This window comes from Ambystoma mexicanum, chromosome 10 (assembly GCF_040938575.1).
Source record: "Ambystoma mexicanum isolate Mex_15411 chromosome 10, UKY_AmexF1_1, whole genome shotgun sequence".
NCBI lineage: Eukaryota > Metazoa > Chordata > Amphibia > Caudata > Ambystomatidae > Ambystoma > Ambystoma mexicanum.
The window spans coordinates 113,947,870-113,972,610 of record NC_090932.1 but is presented as its reverse complement, the minus strand read 5'-3'; the positions used below and the strand labels follow the sequence as shown (position 1 = coordinate 113,972,610).

At 44.5% G+C, this 24,741-nt stretch overlaps 1 long non-coding RNA gene across 1 annotated transcript in view; it reads left to right on the top strand.

The window, feature by feature from the left end:
• Positions 1–24,741, top strand: part of LOC138491212 (uncharacterized) — a 156,532-nt gene that overhangs the window by 79,270 nt on the left and 52,521 nt on the right. The gene's annotated exons all lie outside the window — the stretch shown is intronic.

The window sequence follows — 24,741 nt, the reverse complement described above, 5'->3', positions numbered from 1 at the left end:
AGGCGAATGTGGCATTACTTAGGCAGAATTTTCTACTGAGATGAATTATGGCCTTATGTATTTAGGTTGAAAATGGACACCGGTGCACACCTTATGGTAGGAAAGTTTTAAATGGTGGTATTGAATGTAACTCTTGTATATTTTAGGTGCGGGGGAGGAACTAGGATCATGGCACAAAATCCCTACGAAAAATAATGAAAGATAGAAGATTCTACTTAGGAACCCTCCCATCCCCTGCACACTTTCAATTGTTTGGGCAAAAGTTCAATACCGTGATTAGTCAAAGAGTATGAAAATATACTGTACAAATTCTATGTGGATAAGTGAATAACTTATTTACTTATCTACATTGAATGTGTGCAGTGATCTCTTTTCCCGTCGATATCATATAATGATTATTAAGCTTGCCGGCACCTGTATGTAAATCTCTCTAAATGTGTACATGGCCTTCTCCACGACCTTCTTCCTTTGTTTCTCTCTTCTTACTCCCACTCTTATCTTCTTAAATCCACATCTCACTTTATATTGGCAGTTTCTCTTTATTGCTGTATCCAATTTGGCTTTTGCTGTTTCTCGCGCCTTACCCCCAAACTATGGAATGCTTTCCCTTAATTCCTACCCTCTGACTCCTTGCATTATTTTCTTAAACCTAACCTTCTTGCCATCCTCTCATTGTGAGAATGTATCCCCATGCTGTTTGCTTTTTGACTTTCTCGTGCATTTTTCTCACTGCTTCTTTTTTGTAAATGTGTCCCTCGTTCTGGCATAAATCATTTTATAAATTCAAATAAATAAATCAAATAAATAAAACAGATGTAAAATCCGTAGGAATCCTATTAAAATTCATAATTCTTAGAACTTCATTCAGGGGAGTTTTGAGAGGTAGAGTAAATTGGTCTTGTATAGGCCATATTGGCGGCCTCACTGTACTTGGCAATGCAAGAAAAGAGGGGTAATTGTTCATGCAACAGAGGGAAGAGCAGATGTAACTCTAAAGTGGTTTCTGCAATCAAGTCAGAACTCCTGAGTGGGGATGTGAAACTAAGGTAGTAGTTGCCGAGAGAAGCCTCAGTGTGTGTTTTAAGCTGGAGTTAGGGCTCAATGTAGAATATATATATGGAACGACAATCAATGTAGGTAGTTTTGTCCCCCCCAATGAAGAGCGCCACACCAATTGATATTTTCATTGGATTCTTGACTAGCTCTGCCTTTGATGCATATAACAGCACTATAATCCCGAACTCCTTCTGCAAGATGCAAGCCAAGAGCGAGGCCGGTGAGCAGAAATAATACATGTACATTCGTTAAGATGATATATACAATCCTTATTCACCTAATGATTATCCGGAGGCACGCTGCTTCACACTGTGGCACCAAAACCTTGCCTCCCTGACAATGTTTCTCACTACAAACAAGTTGAAACTACAATTATGTTTTTAAAACAACCGATCACATAACATATAAGACACAACCACTTGTACGGTTTCCATTTCTGATTTCTATTTCCCCTTTGTTGCCTTTAGAAAATCTATAGAAGAGAGAAATAGCACAATTTCCCCGTCTAAGTGTACCGCTTTAGGGTGCAAATGTAAGGTGAATTTTGGGGTGCAATTTGTACCCTGGTAATATGTAAGAGAGAACCCAGGTCTAATGAATTTTGAGATAAAAGGGTCGCTCTCAAGAATACCCTTAATGTGGAGAGAATTAATGCAGCACCCTGCACTATTTTGTTATACAATGGCCTTTTAGTGTGGCCTACGTTAACCGACATGTAGCGTCTTTCTGTTGGACAAAAGAAGCTGACATGCCCATTACCATGTACGTCTGCCATCCCTGCACACTTTCCATTTCAAGTAATATTCTGGCACGACAAACATTTAATGAAATACTCTTCTCAGTTGAAAATGAAAACCTTTCCTTTGCCTACAATGAATTAACTTTTCTGCACAGCACATACCCAGAGGTTCAGATTGCTATTAGGACCCCATTTACCTTAATGCGGGGTCAGAGGAGTGTTGAACAGTTTGGGATTTAGTTTATGAATGCGTCCCTCCACCTTTGGGGATTTTGGTGTTGGCAAAAAGGGCATAGATCATCCAAAATTACTTTAAAAGACTATCATTATTCACACTTGGAGAGATGTCAGATATTTCGAATTTCCCCAAAATAGCTCTAGTGTCCTGTGGCTATGTGGGAATTAAATAATGTATTCTTCAACAAGGAAATGCTAGAGATCTTGTTACGCTCACCTGATCTCCACGGGAGCGCCGAACGGAGCTGGACGTTCTGGTGATGAGTGGTTCTTTGTGCCCCCCTCTGACTTCGTCACGAAAGCAGGTTTGCCTAAAAATGTTAAATCAAATGTTACCCGACCATAAGGACGAGGGCAATTCCCACTTCCCATGACCTCCTCTTGCACCCCTCTGTTATGTCTCACCTTTTATTGTGAATGGCGGGCTCTCCATCCTGCGTCTCTATGCAGGGGTGCGTAGTAGTTCTAGGATCCAGTTACTTCACTGATCCTGCAGAGTTCCAAACAACTGTGACTCAATAGGTAAGTCTCTTTCTAATGGTATGGATTGCTGAAGAGTTCAAGTTGTAAAGTCCACTCCTGTGCCCCTTCCTACAGGTTTCCCCTCGTGCTTAATATGGAGTGAGGTCCTTTTCAGGAATGGTAGCTGGCTTCCAAAGGTAAGTTTTGCGCCAGCGCTATGCAAAAGTCTTTCCCCACGGTTTTGTTCTCTGCATAACTAACCTGCTGTTCTTTGCATTCTGCAGGTGTGGAATCTCCAGAACAGATTTTGTGTGAAGATGTATTGCGGAACCGCGAAGAATTGCTCTCTTTGGGTGAGTAGCGGCGTTGCGCAAGATTTTAAGTCTAAATGAGGCTTTCCCCACTGCGCGGCTAACCTGATGTCTTCTTTTATTTTTCTACAGATGTGGCAGCTCCGGAGCGGTGATCGGATGATGGGCGGCGATCGCGTGATGATGCTCTGATGGACCGCTGGACTGAGCAGGCTTCTGTTAAGTATTAGCATTGCGCTGAATAGTGATGTAGCTTGCGTGGTCTGCGCAGCTAACCTGGTGTCCTTTCCCTTGCAGCTTGGCAGTAACAGAGACTCCAGGAATACCGAGATGGAAAAATCAGGTAAGTGTCTTGTTCTGCGCTCTTTTCTCTCTTTCTTCCTTGCAGGTAGCTCGAGACAACTGGACGGGAGTATCTGAAGACTGGCCTGGAGTTTGCAGACACAGTGAGCCTTACGCTGCAGGAGTGCAGAATAACGCGAAGCTTGTTTTGTACAAAGGGTGTGGCTTACATAGTCTTCAGGTAGTAGTCCTTAGGAAGAGTAGTCCCAGCAACCACACCCAAGCAAATAGTTCCTTAGGCAAGTAGTCCCTTCAGCCCGCTTCAGATTGGTTTACACGTGCTTCACTGGGTTTGAAACTTGTCATGTTGGTGATGGCAGTATGAGCTCGGTGCCAACAGCGCCAGGACCGAGTCCAGTAGGCCCCTGTGAGACCCTTTGGGGCCTTTAAGGCCCCCATGGAACCCAAAGCCCTGGGCATGTTGGTCTGCACCTGACGTTTGGGGGTTTGGACCGTGACAGATCTACTTCTCGCTACCCACCCCCTTAATTTCTATCTAGGGGAAATATATTGATTCAAATATATCCCACCAATGGTTTTCTCTGTTGGAATAATGGACTTACTTTGAACCTCTATGGGTCCTACACGGGTATGTCATTAGGAAGTCATGCTGGGTCATCTCATTGAAAGCAATAGGGCCTGGTTGTACCTCCTCCCTGTCTGGCTTCTGTTATGGATGGCACTCCAGTCTCAGCCCTTCTTGTATGCCTCTGTTTTGCATGCCACACCAGCCTCAGCCCTTCTGTCTGCCTCTGTTATGGATGGCACTTCAGCCTCAGCCCTTCTGTCTACTTCTGTTATGGATGGCAATCCATCCTCAGCCCTTATGTTGTCTTACTGTCCAGATTTTAATTTATTTATCTTTTCTCCCTTGAAATTGTAGTTCTCCCCTGTGCATCCAGTTATATAAACTCCTAGCCACACCCAAAAATATCTGAATTAGTATGTGCTGGCTGATTGGCAAATTATTCAGATTGGACATCTACTGTTCTTCCCTCTAAACAAGGCCTAAACTCTTCAGAATTATTGGTCATCGGTCCCGGGCCCAATTCCTGGGAGTTCTTACTCCACCCATCTGAAATTACTTTTCTGAACAATTCAAGTATGAAGTTAAAAATCTTCAACATGGCACTTCTCTCCAATTTGCAGATAAGGGTCACAACCCATATACTTCTAAATTGATCTGATCATACTGATCGCAATGAAATGTGTCCGTGTCTGCAGGTGATTGCCTGTGCAAATGCCAATTTTTTGTGGGTTCTACAGACAGAATTCAAGTTTTGATAATGATATTTTACAGATAAGTATTTGATTTAATAAGCTACTAGATGCGTGGCTTTTCTATTTGTAACTTATTCTATGATGCTGGAATCATATTTTGTCTTAGAACTTTGATTCCCAGGGTAGCTTATTGATTTAATAAGGTACTAGATGCTTGGCTTTCCAATTTGTAACTTATTCTTTGCTGCTGGAATCATATTTTGTCTTAGAACTTTGATTGCCAGTGTCGAATTCTGAAAGGAGTAATGTCAGCAGACAGTGCTCTTTGTGTGTTTTTCGGAAATGTATGAACCATCTATGTAGCTGTCACGGTTCCCCAGTTTATTGTCAAAATATGATTTCCCATATATTCATGTTGTAATCTCTAATTATATGTATTCTTTTAACCCAATTAAATAGCATATTTCTGTTCCCAAGACCTGTGACCGGGCCTGGTTATCTCTCTTCTGTTGACATAGCATGCAATAAAACAATCTTCTCTTATTGCTGGGCTAATGGCGCACCATCTGTTGCCTTATCTCTTTGGGCAGAGAAGACAACTCCACCACATGGGGAGTCCTGTTGCCTCCTGTTACATGTCAAACTAGCTTCAAGCCCTGGACCCCACCACAAAACTGAATTATATTCTGTGTATTTTAGAAAGGTCAGTGTCCATAGACTGTGCCCTCTAACCCCCTGGCCCTCTCTCCCAGACCTAAACTCCATCTCCTTTCTGACTCTGGTAAACTACAAAGGGATTGACAGAATGGTTCTGGCAAATGTAATGATGAGGTGAAGAGTATTTGGCCTTTGTATGGGGGAAGGTTTGCCCTGTGTAGACAGTTCTTATGAACAGACAAACTGCGCTTTTAAATGCTGCATTTACTTTTTACATTAAAACTGCTTTACATCTGGCATTAAATACCACACACTACACTCCATTTCCACCCTTGCTGCTTATTTCAATTAGTTTTTAATATTCTAACAGAGGCAAATCTTTCATTAATATGTGCCTTTGAATTACCTCTGGCAATAGAGTTTCCTTTTGATACATTCCTTGTTCGATCAAACCGCAGAATCCACAGAGTTCTCTGCAGCAGTTAATTGTTTTGGCAAATCTGCACTTCAGTGCATCAGTCACATGTTGGTTGAATGAGGCCTCACTGCTGGGCTTTTTTCTGACAGTCAAGAGTTAGTCTTCCATATTTTACTTAGCCTGATACAGTTCATCTGTAACCTGTGGCTGAAAATACCCCACACCAAAATCAATTAGATGGAGTCAGAATGCAAGGAATTTGCTGGCTGTTGACATAGAGGGACAAGAGGGCTAGACAGGTGATAAGTAGTGTTGCTCAGTTAGCTGTGGCATTGTTGTAGTCAGTTGCTGTTGCTATGAAGGTTTAATTGTGTGAGTAGTGAAAGGGGTAGAGAGATGAGGATGTGAGCCGGTGAGAGGGGCAAGGAGGGAGGGTTCAGGCAAAGGGAACATTTTGGTTCATGATTTTTGGTCAGCAGTGTTGGCGTATTTGGTTAGATCCTTTCCTAACAAGGGATATTGCTTTTTCAATAGATTTAAGGGTGAGGGGAGACTGTACTGAATGTTTCCGATGTCCATTTGTTCTTGGCTGGCATCCCGGAAGGAATATGAGTCAATGCTCACCAGAGCCATGACCTATCTGACCCATTTGGCCAGAGTAGTAGAAGAGAGAGCCTTATGGGGCTTCTGACAGGATATAAACAATTGTGAAACAGAACCTCTCAAGTCCTTGGAGCCTGCCTCATAACATTTCAAACATTATACCACACAAACGTTCAGAACAGCCATCTCAGTCCTCTGAGAGGTAGTGAAACAGACTCCTCAAGGAAGAAAGGGGAGTCCCCACAAGTGCAAAGCCCTAACTTCTAATATTCTTTTACAAGATCGATCCAGGAAGGGTCCTGAGCTTAGCAGACAGGGCCTTTACAGACAAAGGGTCATTGAATCCCAACCCAAAAACAGAAAAAGGCCAAGATTCACATCTGACAGAACCAAATTCCAGGGACAGGAGCGTTTTAAACAGAATTCCTATAAGGGGCCTACAAGCCAAAGGATGATGGTAAACTTGTTTTCCCAGAACCAATTGATTCTGTGCTGAAATAGCTCATCTGTACAAATTCACATTGATATAGTATAAGGATGATGCCAAATTGCCTAGACCGTTTACCAATTCAATTTCAGATCCCAAAAATGTATCCAATTGTGTTGGTGCACAGCAAATAACCACGAATGCTGGGATGAAATGTAAAATATTCACATCCAGGTGCCCAGGATTCCCGAAGGAAACCTCAACCACCGGCTAAATTTCAAGGCCTGATCGGGAAGGTCAGACATCTTCCATAACTTCAGGAACAGGGTCCCTCCCAAGAAGTCTCCATAAAGGTATCTAAGAAGCTGGCCGATTGGGAATTGAATGTGTCTCAGTCTGGGTCGTTAAAAAGAATTCTTCCACAGAAGAATCCTCCCCCTCCAAATTCTCCAAATTGCTGCTGCATGTACCTTTGCTAACTACAATGTCATTCACTGAATTATAAATAGAGAATATTGACTTATTGACTTATGGTCATTCTGGAGCTTGCTGTGCAGCATTCAGAGGAGCCTGTTAACCAAATGCTATAATCCAAAGTAACGGTATAGTGCAGGATCTGCCTTCCCCATCCACAGGCTCCAGCCAATGACACAAGCAATGTCTTTGCCAGTAAACCACTGGAATTGGGTTAGTGTAGTGAGATGTGGGTCCAAAATCAGCATAGGATATTGGTGGTGGTGTATGCCATAACCTTCTAAACACTTTCTTCCACTGTTAAAACAACCGCTCGGGACAAATGTTAATTTCTGGAAGAAAATTCTGACTGTAGCTCCCTAAGGGTTCATAACTATTACTCAAAAAAATAGTGCAAACATCCAAGAATATGGAAGGTAGGAAGATTCTTATCTGGAGGCATTAGCAAGAAAAATAGGATGTATAGAAGAAGGTGCAGCTATTTATGTACAGGATATAAAGAAGGAATTAGATGTATTTTATTTGCCTTTCGTCTTATTGTAATGTCTTGGCAGGCTGAAGAACGATGGTCTGGTGGGTTGACCAGGACTATGCCAGAGGTAAGGATTCTTTCTAAACTTTCCAGTCTTCACTTCCTTTGATTTGTTCCACAACCACTAAGCATGTCTGTAGCTCCAACATCATTGCCACAGTAATTGCTGCTGTTCTGCATTGTCCGAGGCTCATGTACATCTACAGACCTAAAGTAAAATGCCACGAGTGTCCATAATAGCTAAGGGAAAGGCAAAGTTCTCTATTGTCAAGCATCGAGATATGTCTGACTTTGTATCTAACAATATTTACAGTTGAATAGGTTCAAAGACAAACTTATGCTCAGATTATACTCCTAAACCTTATCACCTTCTGCATGTATATAAAAGAGGAAACACTCTCTCATACTCTTTTTTTGGAATGAATCTTGCTTTTTTATATATTCAAAGCAGTGTAAATAAACATAAAATACATTTCAAGAGATATGACATCATCCGGTATCTAAACCAAGGAATACAGACTAAAAATTATATATTTACAACACACGGGACCAAAGCATTTCTTGGCACACCTGCCAATTTGTGTGTGTAAAACAAGCTCGAAATCAATCGCGGTATGTCAAAAGAAAACACATATTGTAGTGTACATCCTAACAATTCAACATTTTAACATCACTTGGGGATACTGAGGACAAAAAGTTCTGTTTGAAGCAAGCAGAGTTACTGCACTGAAATTAGGGGCAGTGCGTCTACACCAGGGTGTTTAAGGCGTTTTTAGGAAGGCTTGATGTGCCTCATCTTGTGTACGGCCTTCATCAGGACGAAAAGCTGTATAGAATGATGTCTGGACTGCAGGGGAAGGGAGAATATTATCAGGGGATTATTGGAGCATATATTTCTTTCAGATGATTAAATCAGATATTGGCCCTCATTACAACACCGGCGCTAAACCATGGCGCTATTAGCACCATGGTTGGTGCCGGTGTTGTAATGGGTCCGCCATGGTTCAATGGGGAATTACCACCCCATTCCAAGGTTGGCGGGGCGGTAATTCCCCATTGAACCATGGCCCTTCCCCATTCTTATTTTGCCCCATGGGGCTCTATGGGAATGGGGAAGGTGCTAAGTACGGTACCGCAAATTGCGGTACCGTACTAAGCACCGAGGTCCCTTTGCGGGTCCCTACTTTAACGGCTGGAGTAGACCAGCCGTTAAGGTCGGGTCCCGCAAAGGGACCTCGTAATCAGGCGCTAATGGGTTAACGGCGCCGCAGCCTTTTACGGCGCCGTTAACCCATTAGCGCCAGGGTCGTAATGAGGCCCATTGTGTTGTTTGTGTTATCAAACACACACAGCTTACCTATGGCTTAAACTAGGTCCACAAGCACTGTAATGGAGATCCAGATGCCTCGAGGGCTGATCTCTACGTGATCCTGTCGCAAAAGAACAGAAAAATGTGGGCGGTCATTAATTATTAATGTGAGTCCCTATAGTGAAAAAATGAGAAACACGCGACTAGTGCGTGAAAAAAAGGGAAATCTTACCTCTCAGTGGAGGTAAGTTTTCTAATGTTGTCAGCCAGTTTCAAAGATGGTAGCTATTGCTATCCCTTGTAAGCCATCCGCTCAGGGAAACCTAAAAAGACGGAGAACTTATCATTACTACAGCTGGAGGGCAAACATACTTGTCAAAAACGAACAAGGGACGAGTGTGCTAGGTCCGCGTACCTGCACGGCTGCAGAGTTAGCACGCCGTCTGCTGTCTGAATCAGCCGATTCGCGCTGGGATGCTGAGTCATTGCGGTGGCGGGGGACTGGCTGCACACCGTTAGTGACGCTGTTGCTAGGTCCCTCTGAGTATTTATGTCGGCCGCCTTCTTGGGAGGGAATCAGGTCACCGAAGGGCGACGACCATGGATATCTGTACATACGTCCATCTGTTTAACACAATATCAAATATACATAACGGCCCATGAGCGCTGGATCTAAAAAAGTATTTTAGAGCCCATTGTTTTAATTTGGTTGCCATGGCAACCGAGTGGTGTGGTGAATGATTAACAACAACGGGTGTTAAGAGAAAACTTTCCAATAAATAACCTACTATAGTTTCTAGACTTCTGGGGTGCCACCCATAGGGATATACTCTATATGGGGCACAGTCGTATATGCCCAGTCGTAGACACAGTGCCCTAATGTTTGAGCGTGTAATGATGGCTCTAATGACTGATTGGATAGCTAAGAGAGTCCTCGTGAATATGGTGAATGAACACTACGTGACAGACCAACATAATTGAAAGTTGAATGGGACACACTTGTATATCTCAATACGTCATGGACATTTGTGCTTTTCAGTTAAACATTTCTGGAGATTAGACATTTCACATAGACGATGCATATCAAGGTTGTCTTTGTATCTGTAACCTTATTTGCAATCAACGGTTTGAGGCATCTCTCAGCCTGTCGACATAAACATTAATAACGGAGAAATCTGTGACTGTGTGTGACGAATGCCATCTAGCAGCTGTGTCAAAGCGCTTGTTTTTTTTATTGGTATGATATTAATGATAAAATGATGAGGTTAATTCTATTTCAGAAAGGTTGGCCTGCTACCCAGAACCGCCTTTCATCAAAATCCATGCCAAAATCATAGTGCATACCTGTACCCTGCTGCATCAGTATCCTGATCTCCAGCGGCTGCTTTCCAGTGGTGCAGAGCGGTTCAGAGGTCACAAGTGCCAAGTAACATAAAAATCACTTCAGCATAGAAGCTGCATTTAAAATCTGCACCTCTGTTCCAAAACTACATAATTATGATGAATTACCACCCTGGTGGCAGTTTAATCTTTAAACATAAGCCATATCCGAGCTTGGGTTAAGGTGGCTGGTATTTCATATGATTATTAAATTCACATCCGATCTGTATCATACATATGTCAACCCTGTGAGTCCAGGCCTGTCATTGACATGGTGTGTGTGTTCTCTGTAGACTGTCTACAGAGGGCCTGGAGCCAGCAGGGGCTACCTCTCTTCTGAACCCTTGTAAGGTCACGTAAAACCTCTCTTCAGCAAGACAGGCCCTCGGCATGGGCTGTCCTGGGAAACAGGAATAAAACGGTACACCATAGGAAAAAGGACTAGCCTCACACCAGGGTGTTGCATACCAAAGGGCCTTTGATGCTATGGGTCTGAGAAGAGGGTGAGACTAGTGTAGTCAGAGAGAGATCAGCACAATTGGGGAAGCATTCCACCTTCTTGTTTCTCTCAGTTCATACCCTTCCTTCCTGTCTCCTACACTTCCTTTAGCACAAAACACGTTGGGTATGAGCAGGCTTACCTTTGCCTAAAACCCTGTGGGATTTTTCCTATCAAAGTGGGGATCTCCCACCCCTTCTTTGATTCACTTTTTGACCACCCAGGACTTAAAGAAGTACCAATTTGGACATCTTGTGTGAGGGTTATATTTTCCAAAGCCCTAAACCATTGAGGTGAAAAAGGAGCATTAGTAGGCAAAGGCAAGCTCTGCTCCCTACCCAGCAAAGGGTGCATTGGGGTGACTCTTGCTGAGAAAAAAGACATGCCGCTCTGCTTGAAAACCGCTGTATGATGGAAGAGCAGAAGCTGCAGTGGGTCTTACAGCATCCTGAAGGAGAAAAGCCCAGATCCACATTGCACTTCATCTGACTGATAGAGCCGCATTTGAACCGTGTTCATTCAAATTAGAAGGATCCGCTGGCACTGCCTTTGGCACCTACTCACCCATCGAACCACTGTGCTTATTTGCTTTATCGAACTGGCATGATACTGCGTCACCCCATCAGAGCCCGAAATTTGTTTGGCTCAATGCCAATTTGCTGCCTGGAATCGGCACAATTCAACACCTTCGAACCTGGTCCAACCGTGAGGCACCACCATTTAAAGCCTGGCTTAAAACTGGTAAACTGTCCAAACTTGTAATCAGGTACTTTGAAGAGACTCCACCCCTGAGGTCCACCTTTTGGGGATCTAGAGGCTGGCTAACTCCTTTTTGTACCCTTTTCCACGATGAACATATCCTTTTTGAATTCCTTGTTGCATTTATTTCCTGTTTTTCCTCCCTACAAAGTGCTCTTTGGTTTTCCTTTACAGGGGTGGGTTTCTATTTAAGCAATAGAACCCGAGCGTCGGGGGCATTACCGTCCCAGGTAATGCCCCGGGGCCAATAGGTAAGGACCCGAGCGAAGCCGACTCATTTTCTCGGACTGATGTTTTGCTGCTGACTAATGATACAGTATTGATCTCGCATTTGAAGCCGTGGAAACCTTGTTGATGTTATCTTTTGCACATAACAGTCATATGTTCCGCAGGCAGGTGCTATTTGTTCAACACATCTCATTGCAGGACATTCTTTGGTCAAAAGCAAAAGTTTAACGTGCCTGTACAATTTCATACTACCCCTTTCACAGTGTTTAAGTTTATAAAAATGATATTCATAGTTTTATTAAGGGAAAAAAGCAGCAATGCACTCACATACATGTTAACTGCTTACATGTTAACTGCTTGTGACATGTTCATCATCTACACATGTTATTAGTGCCAATAGTTGCTGGCTACATTTACCTGATTGCTCTTTGCACATAGTGGTCCTAATGAAGGATTAGAGGTTAAATAAGTCAGGACACAAAGTTTTGGTTTTGGCAAATCTTTGTAGTGCAAGTCACAAATTTGCCAAACCATTGTTTCGAAAGAGAGAGAGAGGGAAACAAGGCTATGAACTGAGAATATCTGATTGATACAGCAACTAGCAATGCCACTGAATGAAATGGCCTATTTCTCCAAACTCCTCCGTCATACTACCCAATGAGGAGCTCCATAACAAGATGTACTCCAATCAGCAGCTTTATAAGAAGCAAGTTAGGTCCCTGGCTTCCCATTTCCCAGCTGCAAAGTGATTTTATGTTGGGCTATTTTGGTCAATTTTTCGTGGACAATTGGCTATTTTGGGTTACTTTCTGTGGGGTGTTTCCTCCCAAGGCTGCATTTATAGAAACACCCATGCACCCAAAGCCCACTCTCCCCATCTCCCAGCCCCACTCTCTCTAATCAATCAATCAATAAAACTTTATTGGGCGGAAAAAGCCATAAAGGTTCATAAAAACATCAAATACAATTTGATATCATACAGAAAGAAGAACACAACATCATAATTCATCTCATTGTAACATCCGGAAATACAATCATAAAAAAAGCATCTATACATTTCCAGGAAATATAAATGAGCCAAAATATAAAATAGATTAAATACAGGCTGCATCAAGTTCAAAGCATAGCTTATTTAAAAATATCAAGTGGGGAGAGTATACTCGCACCACAACTAGCAGTAATAGCCCATAGGCGAGATTACCCAATAGCCAGTTTCCATCTAGTCAGTTTTTGTTTCATCGCTGGGCACTTTAATTATTTATTTGTCTACAGAGCCAAGCTCGTTGAACATGGCGGGCAATACAGGTCACAGTTATTGGGCTTGTACTCCCTTTGTAAAATTCCAAAGCATTAGCAGTTGAGCAGATCCCCTCGTCCTCAGCACAGATCAAAACTGTCAGATTCTCAGTGGTCTGAATCACAAATAAACATAAAATTAGTTACTGTCTCCTCGCCCAGTACACAAAGAGGGCATATGGACGACCCCCCTCCCATAAACTAAATTTGTTCAGAATCAGCTGATTTTTTAAAATATGTTGCCCCTAAGGAATGCTTTTAACCCCCCCACGCCTCCCCCCGCCCAAACTCAAAAGATACTTCAATGCATCTCTTTATTCAGCCAACCTCTCCGTACTCCAAAGCCTAACCCAATGCAATATTGGGCTGAGGGAAAGCTGTTAACCTATTGGACATATATGAAGCTCTAAATGTAATATAGCATGGGGGTGCCTCGAGGGAGTTGTAAAAGCTGTTGAGGAATGTGTCTTCTTCCCTGTTTAAACGTGTTGTTTTGGCATAACCCCACAGTTCTGCTCCATGCAAAGAAGCCGGAATGGCTTGTTTACAAAAAGGTTCAATGGCTGGGAGAGCTGGCCATCACCCTTGCCTGTTTAAAAAAGGTCTTGTTGCCTCACCATGCTTTCCCAAAGTGGTGCAGCCCTTCTCAACCTGTGCAGTCCAATGACCATTTTCACTGAATTTAGTTCCTAAATAAACATAAAATGGCACTTGTCCCAGAATACATCTAGCCACTGTAATATTCAATTTGCAACTTTTTACAAATGGAGGTTTTGAAGACCATGACCTTTGTCTATCTCTAACCCCCTCCACCTAACTCCCACTCTCTCCACCCCTACCCACCCACCCCACCCCCATTACGTGAGCTGGTTGGGCTTAGTTTGGGCTACTTTGGGCTACGTTTTTACACGTCCTTCCTAGACTGCTTTATGCTTCATGTTTTTTGTTCCCAATCAAAATTCCATCATCCACCCACTCACCCTATACTCACCCATCCACCCTTCCCCACTCTCTCTGTCATACCACACCCATCTCTACCCCCACCCACCCTACCCCCACACTCTACTGCCCGCCACCCACACTACACTCAGTCTCTCTATAAAAAAAACCAACCCACACACTACTCCCAGTAGCTCTAGCCCTACCCACCATACCCCCACTTTCTCTAGCCCCAGCCACCCACCCTACCCCCACTTTCTCTACCTCAGCCACCCACCCTACCTGCACACTCTCTACCTCCAGCTACCCACCATAGCCCCACCCTCTCTACCGAACCCCCACTCTCTCTACTCTCACCCTCTCTACCCCCACCCACCCCACCACCACTGTCTCTAACCCATCCACCCAAATCCTGCTCTCTCCCCCCACCCACCATACCACTGCGCTCTCCACTCCCAACCACCCACCTTAACCTGCTCTCTCGACCACCATCCAGCTTGCCCCACCTATCCTACCCACACCCTCTCTACCCCACCCCTTCTATCCACACCTGCTCTATCCATACCCACCTACCCTACACCCACTCTCTCTACCCACACCCTCTCTACACCCCCAACCCACCCTACCCCCACTCTCTCTACCCACCCAACCCACCATATCCCCACTCTCTCTACCCCCACTCACCCTACCCCAACACTCTCTACCCGACCATCCCTACACCCACATATCTACCCCCACTCACTATAAACTCACTCTCTATACCCCAACTGCCTACCTTACCCCCACCCTCTTTAACTCCATCCACACTACCCCTAACTGTCCCTACCCCTACTTACCATACCCCTTTTCTCTGTACTCCCACTCTACCCCCACTTTCTGTACCCCCACCCAGCCACCCTACAGCACCCACCCACCCTATCCCCATTTTCTGTACCCCAGCAACCAACTCTACCCCCACTCTCTCTACTCCCAACCAGCTTTCTTTTGCTCTCCCCCCACTCTACCCCATTCTGACTACCCACCCCCCTCTATATACCCCCAATAGCTCTTTCTACCCCCACCCGCCCAACCAAGCCCATCTGTGTTTAACCCACCCACCCTACACCTGCACTCTCCACCCCAACCACAAACCCTAAAATACTCTCTCTACCCTATCCATCCTACCCACACCCACCCTACTCCCACCCTCTCTACCCCCACCCTCTTTACCCCAAATACTACCATAACCCCACCCATCTACCCTACCCCAACTCTCTCAACCCACACCCTCTCTACTGAAACCCACCCACACAGACCCCACAATCTCTATAATACCCCCACTATCTCTACCCCAACAAACCACCCTTTCCCCACTCTCTCTACCCTAAACCACCCCCTCTACTCCCACCAATCCTATACCCATCCTCATTACCCCCACCCACTTTACCCCCTACCCTCTCAACCCCTGCCCAACCTACCACCTTTCTCTCTATGCCAATTACCTACCCTACCCCACACTCTTTAACCCCACTCTATCTAACCCCCCACTCACCCTACACCCACTGTACCACCCGGCCACTGGATCCCCATTCTGTCTACCCTCACCCACCATATGCCCACTATCTCTACCCCACCAATCCTACCCCCACTCACTCTACCCCCAAACTCTCTCTCCAAACCCCCCAAACGTTCTACCCCCTCCCCACTCCCACTCACTATACCCCCACCCACCCTACCCACACTCTCTCTACCCCCACCCACTCACCCTACCCCACTCTCTATACCTCCACAAACCTGCCCTCCCCCTGCCCTACCCCGGCTCTCTCTATCCCCACCCACCCTACCTCCACTCTCGCTACAGGAACCCACCCACTCTACCCTGCTCTCTTTTTATTTATTTTTTTTTTATTTATAGTTACGAAGTAACTTTTACAAAAACATCTTTAGGTTCCAACTAAAACAGTACCAGCCTAAGCTTGGTATGAACATTCATTACATTTTAGACGTGACATACAAAGACAATATTGACATTATTTTCCATCCTTTGCCTAATAACAATATATCAACATTCATTACATTTTAGACGTGACATACAAAGACAATATTGACATTATTTTCCAACCTTTGCTTAATAACAATATATCAACATATTTAAAATATAAAAATGATGCGATTCTTCATCATGATAAAACCATTTTAGAAGTATAAAAGATACTTGAATTCCTATGAATAATGATATTTATCTGCCCTTCATCTCGGCTCATTATTTCAAATTATTCCCCAAAACCTGGATTTCCCAGAAGATTAGTACAGGAATATATCATATTGGAGTGCCAGATAGTTTCGTGATATTCCTCACGTCACAACACACTTTCAGGAACCTAACAACCGCAATCTGTAGAGTCACTCTTTCCCCATGTAACATGTCACACCACAGTAGCTCCAAGTCAACTCGCTCAGTATTGGGCACAAATTTACTAAAATAACCAATACGCTCTTCTCTGAGCCCATCACATGTCGTCAGCCAATGGCACAATGATTCCACCTTGTCCTTTTGTTTACAAAACTTACAAAAGGAGTGACCTTTATGATTACCGTTCCTGATGTCCAAAATGTCTCCTGTTTCTAAGACATTAAATCTAAACCTCATAAAGGCTTGCCTCCAATCTCTGTTCGGAAATTTTAATAAGTATGGAGCAGGTTCGCCCATCTTTTTATGGACATTTATGATTTGATGATAGAGCTTGGTCTTCTGAATCTCATCGACAGTAAGATTCCAATCTGCATGTGCTAAAAGTAATTTTACTTTCATAGGATTACTGATTAGGAGGTCTCTTGAGACTCCCAGGTTGTCAAGTATGTTGTTAACTTCCTCCATCACAATCCTTCAGATAGATTGAGGAGGGAGCGCCTTTCTTGATGTTCCTTCCCAAGATATAATAAAGTGTACATTCGTGGCTCGTCATCAGTTTCCGATATAAACATAATCTTCTCCATTCAAGAGTACTCCTCAAGTAGTGAAGGCCTAGCTCGTACCTAATTGCGATAGGGATGTATTTAGGAAGGCAATTTACCATGGATCTAACCAGCTTAGATTCGTATTTCCCAACCTCGTTTCTACACCAGGACGGTACCAACTCCAGTCCATAACATAACTGTGCTACGATTTTGCTGTTATGTAACCGAATGATAGGTAGGAGGGAAAACTTGCCGTATTTCAGATCAATTTTACGAAGTTGAACAATCATATTTCTAGTCTTGGTTTCCAAGTGCTTTCTTAAATTTGCTTTTTTTTTATTTCCAAATATGGGATAACCAAGATATTTGAAAGAAGAACACCTTAAAAGTTTTCTGTGGTTTAGAAACCACGAGAAGTATTTGGAATTCTTCTTACTCGACAAGCATATTATTACCGTCTTAGTGAGATTGATTTTTAAGGCATTTTGGTGGATGTATTTACTAAAAGCTGATAAGAGTCGCTGTAGACCAATCGGGGTGTAATCATATAAGGTAACGTCGTCGGCATAAGCCGTCCACATTAGCTTACACCCTTCTATTTTGGGTGAAAAGACATTAAGATTTACAAAGTTGTTGCCTAGATCTGAAAAGTATAGATTAAAAAGGGTAGGGGCATATATGCACCCTTGCCTAAGGCCATTTGTAACCTGAATCTCCTGGGTTAGGGTTCCCTCAGCACTAAGTCTTACTTTCAATCTGGAGTTTACATGCATGTAGTAAAGAATCGATAGCAACTGAGGCGGCATTCCCAAAAGGTCCAGTTTAGCCCACAAAATTGACCTGTCTACAAGGTCAAATGCAGTGGTCAGGTCAATGGATGCGGCATAAATTGGACTGTTGCCAGGAGTCCATGCAGTATTTTGTAGAATGTTAATTATTAGGCCTCCTGCATCAGTGCCTACATTCTTCATGAATCCGAATTGATATGGTGATAAAATTTTAAATTTGTCAATCCATGTCTGGATATGTTCAAGGACAATTCCTGCAAAGATTTTCGAGTCGACATCTAAAAGGGCTATAGGCCTATAGCTACCCGGTACAGTCCTGTCCCCTTTTTTATATATGGGAATAATATAAGACATTTTCCAACTGGATGGCAGAGTCCTTGTGCGAATGACGTCTTTATATAACAGAAATAACATTTTAGCCCATAGTCTAGGGTTGTCTTTCATGACATTGTTACTATGCCGATTCGGCCCCGGCGCCCTAGAGGATGCGCATCTGGTGATTCTATTTTCAACATCTTTAACCCCAAATGTGATGTCCCATGGGGTATTTACAATGTAAGACGGGGGATTCCAGGTTCCGGTTGGAGTGGAGTATAATACTCCAAAATGTCCTACCCATTTCTCTTCTCTTACGCAAGTTGTTAGGGCTTTGCTCTGTGAATACCCAGGCTTATTAATTAATGTCCAGAACCTGGGGGAATTCACTTCCTTAAGTGAAGTCAACATATCTATAGCGTCCTCCTGATATAATTGAGCATGTAAGCATTTAGCTTTTGTTTTCCATTTATTTTTTGCACGATTTAGATCCCTCCAATCTATATTCGCTAGGCCTTGTTTGTGGGCACTTAGTATGCCCCGTATTTCGCAATTTCGTTTTTTTTAAGGCATTGTATCTCTTCAGAGAACGCATGTTTATGAGGCTCTTGTCTCCTCAAAACTATTTTATTATTTTTATTCTTTAGTTTTGAGTAAATTGCAGAAGAGACGTACCCCGACAAAGAGTTGTGGGTATACAATGATTTTTTGTGCCCGAAAGTAGAGCAATCAAATTCCTCCTGAAAATATCTATTTATTTTGGCTATATTAGCCTTGTGCCGCACAACTCTGTTGTGTTGGGCGTTAAGGAGTACCTGAACGTCATAAACGGGGTCCTCACCCACGCTTTCCATCATTGCCATTGTAACAGTCAGCATCTTGTGATCACTTTCCATGGAGTCAATCAGGGTGAATCCCTCAATAAGAGCAAAGGTTTTTGTACAGACGAAAATATAGTCTATAGTGGAGCTCCACTTCCCACTTGACCATGTAGTAGTGTCTCCCAATCCCTCCATCAAATCATTTGCACATCTCATCCCCCAGCCCCCAAGAAACTGTGCCCATAGATTCCCTTGAGCGGATTTTCTCACAACCCATCCTTTATTTTTACACATACTCCCCAGGTCACTACCACCTTCCTCTTCAATATACATTTCTGAATTGAAATCTCCACATAGGATGTAATATAGCTCATTATCCAGTTCAAGGCATTCATCAATAATAGAGTCAATCGAGTCAATAGAAGACTTTAGGTCCCTTCCTGGTTGCCAATATATATTGATGATTAGTAGGTGCTTCCCTGCGCCCTTCCCGTCCACCTTTACAAGGACCCCTATGCAGCCACTATTTATCCGAAAATTCTTAATAATATTAAGATTAATGATGTTCTTAATGGCAATTAATAGGCCCCCCACAGGTCTACCCAATGGTTGTTTAAGGGCTAGTTCTTGGAAAATAGTATATCCATCAAGTTATTTACTGCCCATGTTTCCTGGATAGCTAATATGGAGTAATTGAGCAGGTCCGTACAGACCTTACCCGAATATAGTAGCAGACGGGATCCTCGAGAATTCCACGACAGCAAGTCCAACCTAGTAGTGCTTTAGTTGGAATTTTTCAATACCTGTATCTTCCCCAGGGCTTCCTTTAGGGACTCTGCCAACATTTTGAGTTCTGCCACTTCGTTTAGAACTTTCCCGGAAAAGTATTACACTCATCTGTGTTATTCTCGTATGACCTTAAGGGATGACCCAATTTTTCCCGGGCCCCATCGGATTCTGTACCTTTACCGAAATCAACTATATCATACCCAAATCGTTGTAGGGCTGCCCCTTCTACCAAAACAAGTTCATTGGTTACCCTTGAATGAAATACAATCCTCACACAATCATATCTTGTGGGGTGAATAAAATCTATAAGCTTGATGTCCCCCGAAGTTATTAAAAAGAGATGTGGAATTTCGTTGAACAAGGAGAGAATTCTCCCTCGATGTAGAGATGGCGGCCCCCCAACTGTAAGTACAAAGTTCAGCATCACGCTGGGATCTTCAGTGAACTTTGGTTCCCTCCAGTCTCTATTGTTTTCGAACCCTACCCCTTGAGACATAATGTTAGGTTCTTCCCACTTCATTTGTCTACCATGTCCCCCCCTACTCCCGACCCCCCCTCGAATCACAGGCGGGCTGTCGGGCTCATTATTGAAGTCTCTTACTCTTTCCCTGTCTTTATCCTGATTCCACAAGTCAAATTTTTCTCTGATTCTGTCCTCAAAATCCTTATCTCCAAAACCAAAGGTACCTCTTATCCAGTTCGGGCGCAGACACCGGAGTCGTTTCTGGCTTCGCTTCCTGTTTTGTTACTATATCAGTTACAGTTTCCATTTCCCCAGATGTTTCTTCCTGGGAGGTTTGAGGTTTAATTGCTTCTCTATCCATAACAGGATTATATGTTATTATCAGCTGTGGCAACATGCTCGATAAAGAAGTACCATGATTAGATGTATGCTGGAGAAGTTTGACAAGAGCTTCCTGCACCAGGTTTTTTATATCCTCACTAGGGGCCAGGGGATGCACCTTTACATTTATCTCTCTCCCATCAGTTGCACTCACATCTTCACTCCCCTCTTTCGTATCCAAGGTACAGGGAGTCTCTATCTCCATAACCAAAGCCGTTTTTACATTTTCCCCTTTACCTGTTGTTTCATTTACACTCGGGGTCCTATCTTTAATTTTAGTATTAAAGAATTGTTGAATACTTCGCTTGTCTTTACTTATTTCCGTTTTATTCGAATTTGCTGTTATTATTATTTTGTTCTTATTCTTTTTAGAAACATCACTTTTTTGATTTTTTTTGCGGATTTGGTGATTTTCCCTTTATGATTCATAGCCTCTGATAGGGTGTTTGTAGCTTCCCCAAACTCAGGACTCAAAGAGTCCACCATGATTGATTTCAAATGGTTTCCCTCCCTCCCAATCGGCGGGGTCCCTAAGACTACCTTTACTTCGAGGGCCAACTTGCTTTCTTCATTTAGTTGAGCAAAGTCAAGGATTCCCTCTTCCCCGAGAGGGCACAGATGTCTTTGATGTTCGAGGTGGAGTTTTTTATTTTTGTAGCTGGTTGGTTTTGAGTTTTCTTAATTTGCATTTCTTTCACTACTCCCTCGCTCTTTGCCCTTCTTTTGAGTGCCCTTGCTCTCATTTTCTTTTCTCTACGAGATATAACATGCACATATGGGTAGTCTATCTCCTGATTTGGTTCTTTGTTCTGGGCCACCTCCTTCTCCATTACATTCAGTAGTGTGGAGGGGCTATCAGGTTTATTCCCGGGGCTTGAATCAGGAGTATTTGTAACTGTGTTTCCATTAGATTGCGGTGTATAGGCCCTAGAGGCTTCCACCAAATTGATTTTTTCTGAATTAATTAATATGAGTCTTAACAATTCCTGTGTTTCTCCCCCCTTGTTTGCCAACCATGGGTAGCTTTCCCTAGAGTCAGGGATAGTTTTAGTCCGATCTAAGTTCTCCTTGGGCAATTTACAGTCTAGCAAGGGGTTTAGGGAGTATCTCATTTCCATATTCCCACCATTTGTTACCATCTCCTCTGTTTGAGACCCTACTTCATTTTTCGACGTTTGGACTATTGGGTGTTGTTGGGTAGGGTAGATGCTTTGGGCATGTACAAATCCTTCCAGTCTACTAAGTTTCCCAGAACACAAAGACAACATATGTCTCAGTTCTTGTATGTCACCATGGGTTCTTTCATGCCCTTTGTCCAAGAGGTTCAAAATCCTATTAAGGACAGGAAAGGATTCCATTTGTGATTCATACTCCTCCGCCAAAAGTTCCTTTTCCATCTCATTTGAGGACGATTCCCTAAAATCATATTTTTGGGAGAGAACGGATATGGTAGGGCTTGAGCATGCATGGGAGCCTGGCTTGGTCACCCCTATGTGAGTAGGACTAAACGTGCAGCTTTCTCCTTTCAATGGATGCTCATCTGAGCACATTTCCTCCTCTGGGCTACCCATCTGGGGTTTGTGAAGATGTACGTTGTCAAGCCCAGCCCCCCTTGTCCTTACCGGTGTTGAGGGGGAAATTGAAAGTCTTACCCTTCTATCCAGTTCAGCTGAAATCACTGGGGCAAGGAGGGATGTATCCTGGTGTGATATACCTGGTGGGGAGTTGTGCAGATTTAACACAGATGGTCTTACTAGGGGGTTGAGGCCATTCATATACTTAAGAGCCTCAGGGTCGGCTTGGTTAATAGCGTCTTCCCTATAGACTCTTGGAGGGGTTCCCCCCGGATTTGGAAGCGGGGGGAAATCGATGTTGCTCAAATCCCACTTTGCAGCCGCCTCCTCTCTCAATTTTTCTTTTAGTTCAACGGTACTCATTGTCCCATCAAATAATACGATTATCAAGGGATTAGGGGTATCTGGTTTGTTTGGGAATACGAAGGTTCCGCAAGCAATAGGGGTGGGTTTTTTCCCTTGTTTATTGTTTTTTTTTTAAGTCCCCACCCAGCATAGGAATTGTCCCACTCCGTAGGATTCCTACCATGCTCTGCTGTGTGTAATACAGAACCGCCTTTGGAGTAGCACTTGCTACCACTAACTATTTACAGTATTATTCCTTTCCCCTTATAATTCACAACAGGTTTCCAGCATAGGCATCAACACATACGTGCCTTTCGAACATCCCAGTTGCATATACTGTAGCTTTAGCAATGTGAAAAAATAGAACGCCCCTACTGCTAACTGTAGATCACCACAGCCGGCTGAGAGTATAACCGGACAGTAAGTCAAAATTAAAGTGGATCCAAACTACTCAGGACAACAATTCAATACATTTTACCTTTTTACACAAGTCCCAGCGCCCCGCGCACCGCGAACAGCAAACAGTACTTGCAGTGCTTGATCGGTGTGCGCGCGGGTGCGCTGGTGCCTGCGTTTTTATGCTCCTCCTCTCAGGGTGAGCACGCACGGGGGGGCGGAGTCCCCACACTCTGGTCGCCCTTCTTTTGTTTCTGCAGGTCAGGCAAGCTGGTGTAACTGAAATAGACGTCCTCTCCTCTCACTCAAGACGGCTCGGCAATGTGAGCTTGCAGTTAGTGACCCAGTCCAAGTCCAAACCCAGACAACAAGTCTTCCAAAACACGGCGGCACCCGACGAGAATGCTTCCCCAGCAAACAGTACTTGCAGTGCTTGATTGGTGCCTCTACTCTCTACCCTGCTCTCTCTATCCCCGAAACCACCCTACCCCCACTCTCTATAACCCCACCCACCCTGCCTCACTCTGTCCACCCCCAAAGCCTACGCCCACTCTCTCTACCCCAACAACACACCGTATCCCCACTCTCTCTACCCCAAGCACTCTCTCTACCCCCACACACCTTACACCCACCCTCTCTACTCCCACCCTATTTACTCCCATCTGCTCTATCCCCACCCACATTACCCCACTCTCTCTACCCCCAACTACCTACCTTACCCCCACTCTCTCTCCCCCCACTCAGCCTACCCTACTCTCTCTACTCCCACTCACTGTAACTACCTCACTGTACCCCCATTCTAGCTCCACCAACCTGCCTTACCCCCACTCTCTCTACCCCACCCACCCAACCAGCACTCTCTCTACCCCATCCATCCTACCCCCACTCTCTCTATTCCCACCATCTCTCCTAAAACCACCATGCTCTCTACACCCTCCCACTCTACCCCCCCACCCTCCCTAGCCTCACGCTCTCTACCCCACCTTAACCTGCTATCTCTACCCCCACCCACTCACCCCGCCCCCACTCTCGCTACACCCAACTACATACTCTACCCATGCTCTCTCTATCCTCACCCACCCTAGCCCAACTCTGTCTACCCCACCCATCCTATCCCCACTCACTCTACCCCCACACTCTCTCTCTCAAAACCCCCACCCTTTGCACCACACACTCTCTTCCCCCACCCCACTCCCACTCAATCTACCCCCACCCACCATACTCACACTCTCTCTACCCAGACCCTACCCCTGCTCTCTCTACCCCCACCCACTCACCCTGTCCCACTCCCTCTACCCCCATACACCTGCCCTGCCCCTGCTCTCTCTATACCACCACACCCGCCCTACCCCTGCATTCCCTATCCCCACCCTCTATACCCCTGTTCTCCTGATCCCTGACTCACCCTACCCCCACTCTCGTTAATCCCTCCCACCCTACCCCACTCTGTCTACCCCCACTCTCTACCTCAACAACCCACCCTATCCCCACTCTCTACCACCAACCACTCGGACTACCTCCACCGACATTACACCCAAACTCTTTACCCCCACACTCTCTACCCCCACACTCTCTACCCCCACACTCTCTACCCCCACCCACCCTACCCCCACTCTCTTTACCCCCACTCACTTAACCTGCACTCTACCACCACCCACCTGCCCTAAACCCCACTCTATCTACCCCCACCCACCCAACCCCCAATCTCTATACCCCACCCACCCTACCCCCACTCCCTCACTCGCTCTACCCCCACCCATCCTATCCCCACTCTCACTACCCCCATCCACTCACCATCCCCCACTCTCTCTACCTCCAAACACCTGCCCACTCCATGCTCTCTCTATCACAACAAACCCGCCCTGCCCCTGCTTTCTCTATCCCCACCCACCCTACATCCGCTCTCTATACAGGCACCCACCCACTCTACCCCCACTCTCTCTAACCCCACACACCCACCCAATCCCCATGCTCTTTATCCCCGCCACCTTACCCCACCATCTCTAACCCCACCAACCATACCCCTGCTCTCTCTATCCTCCG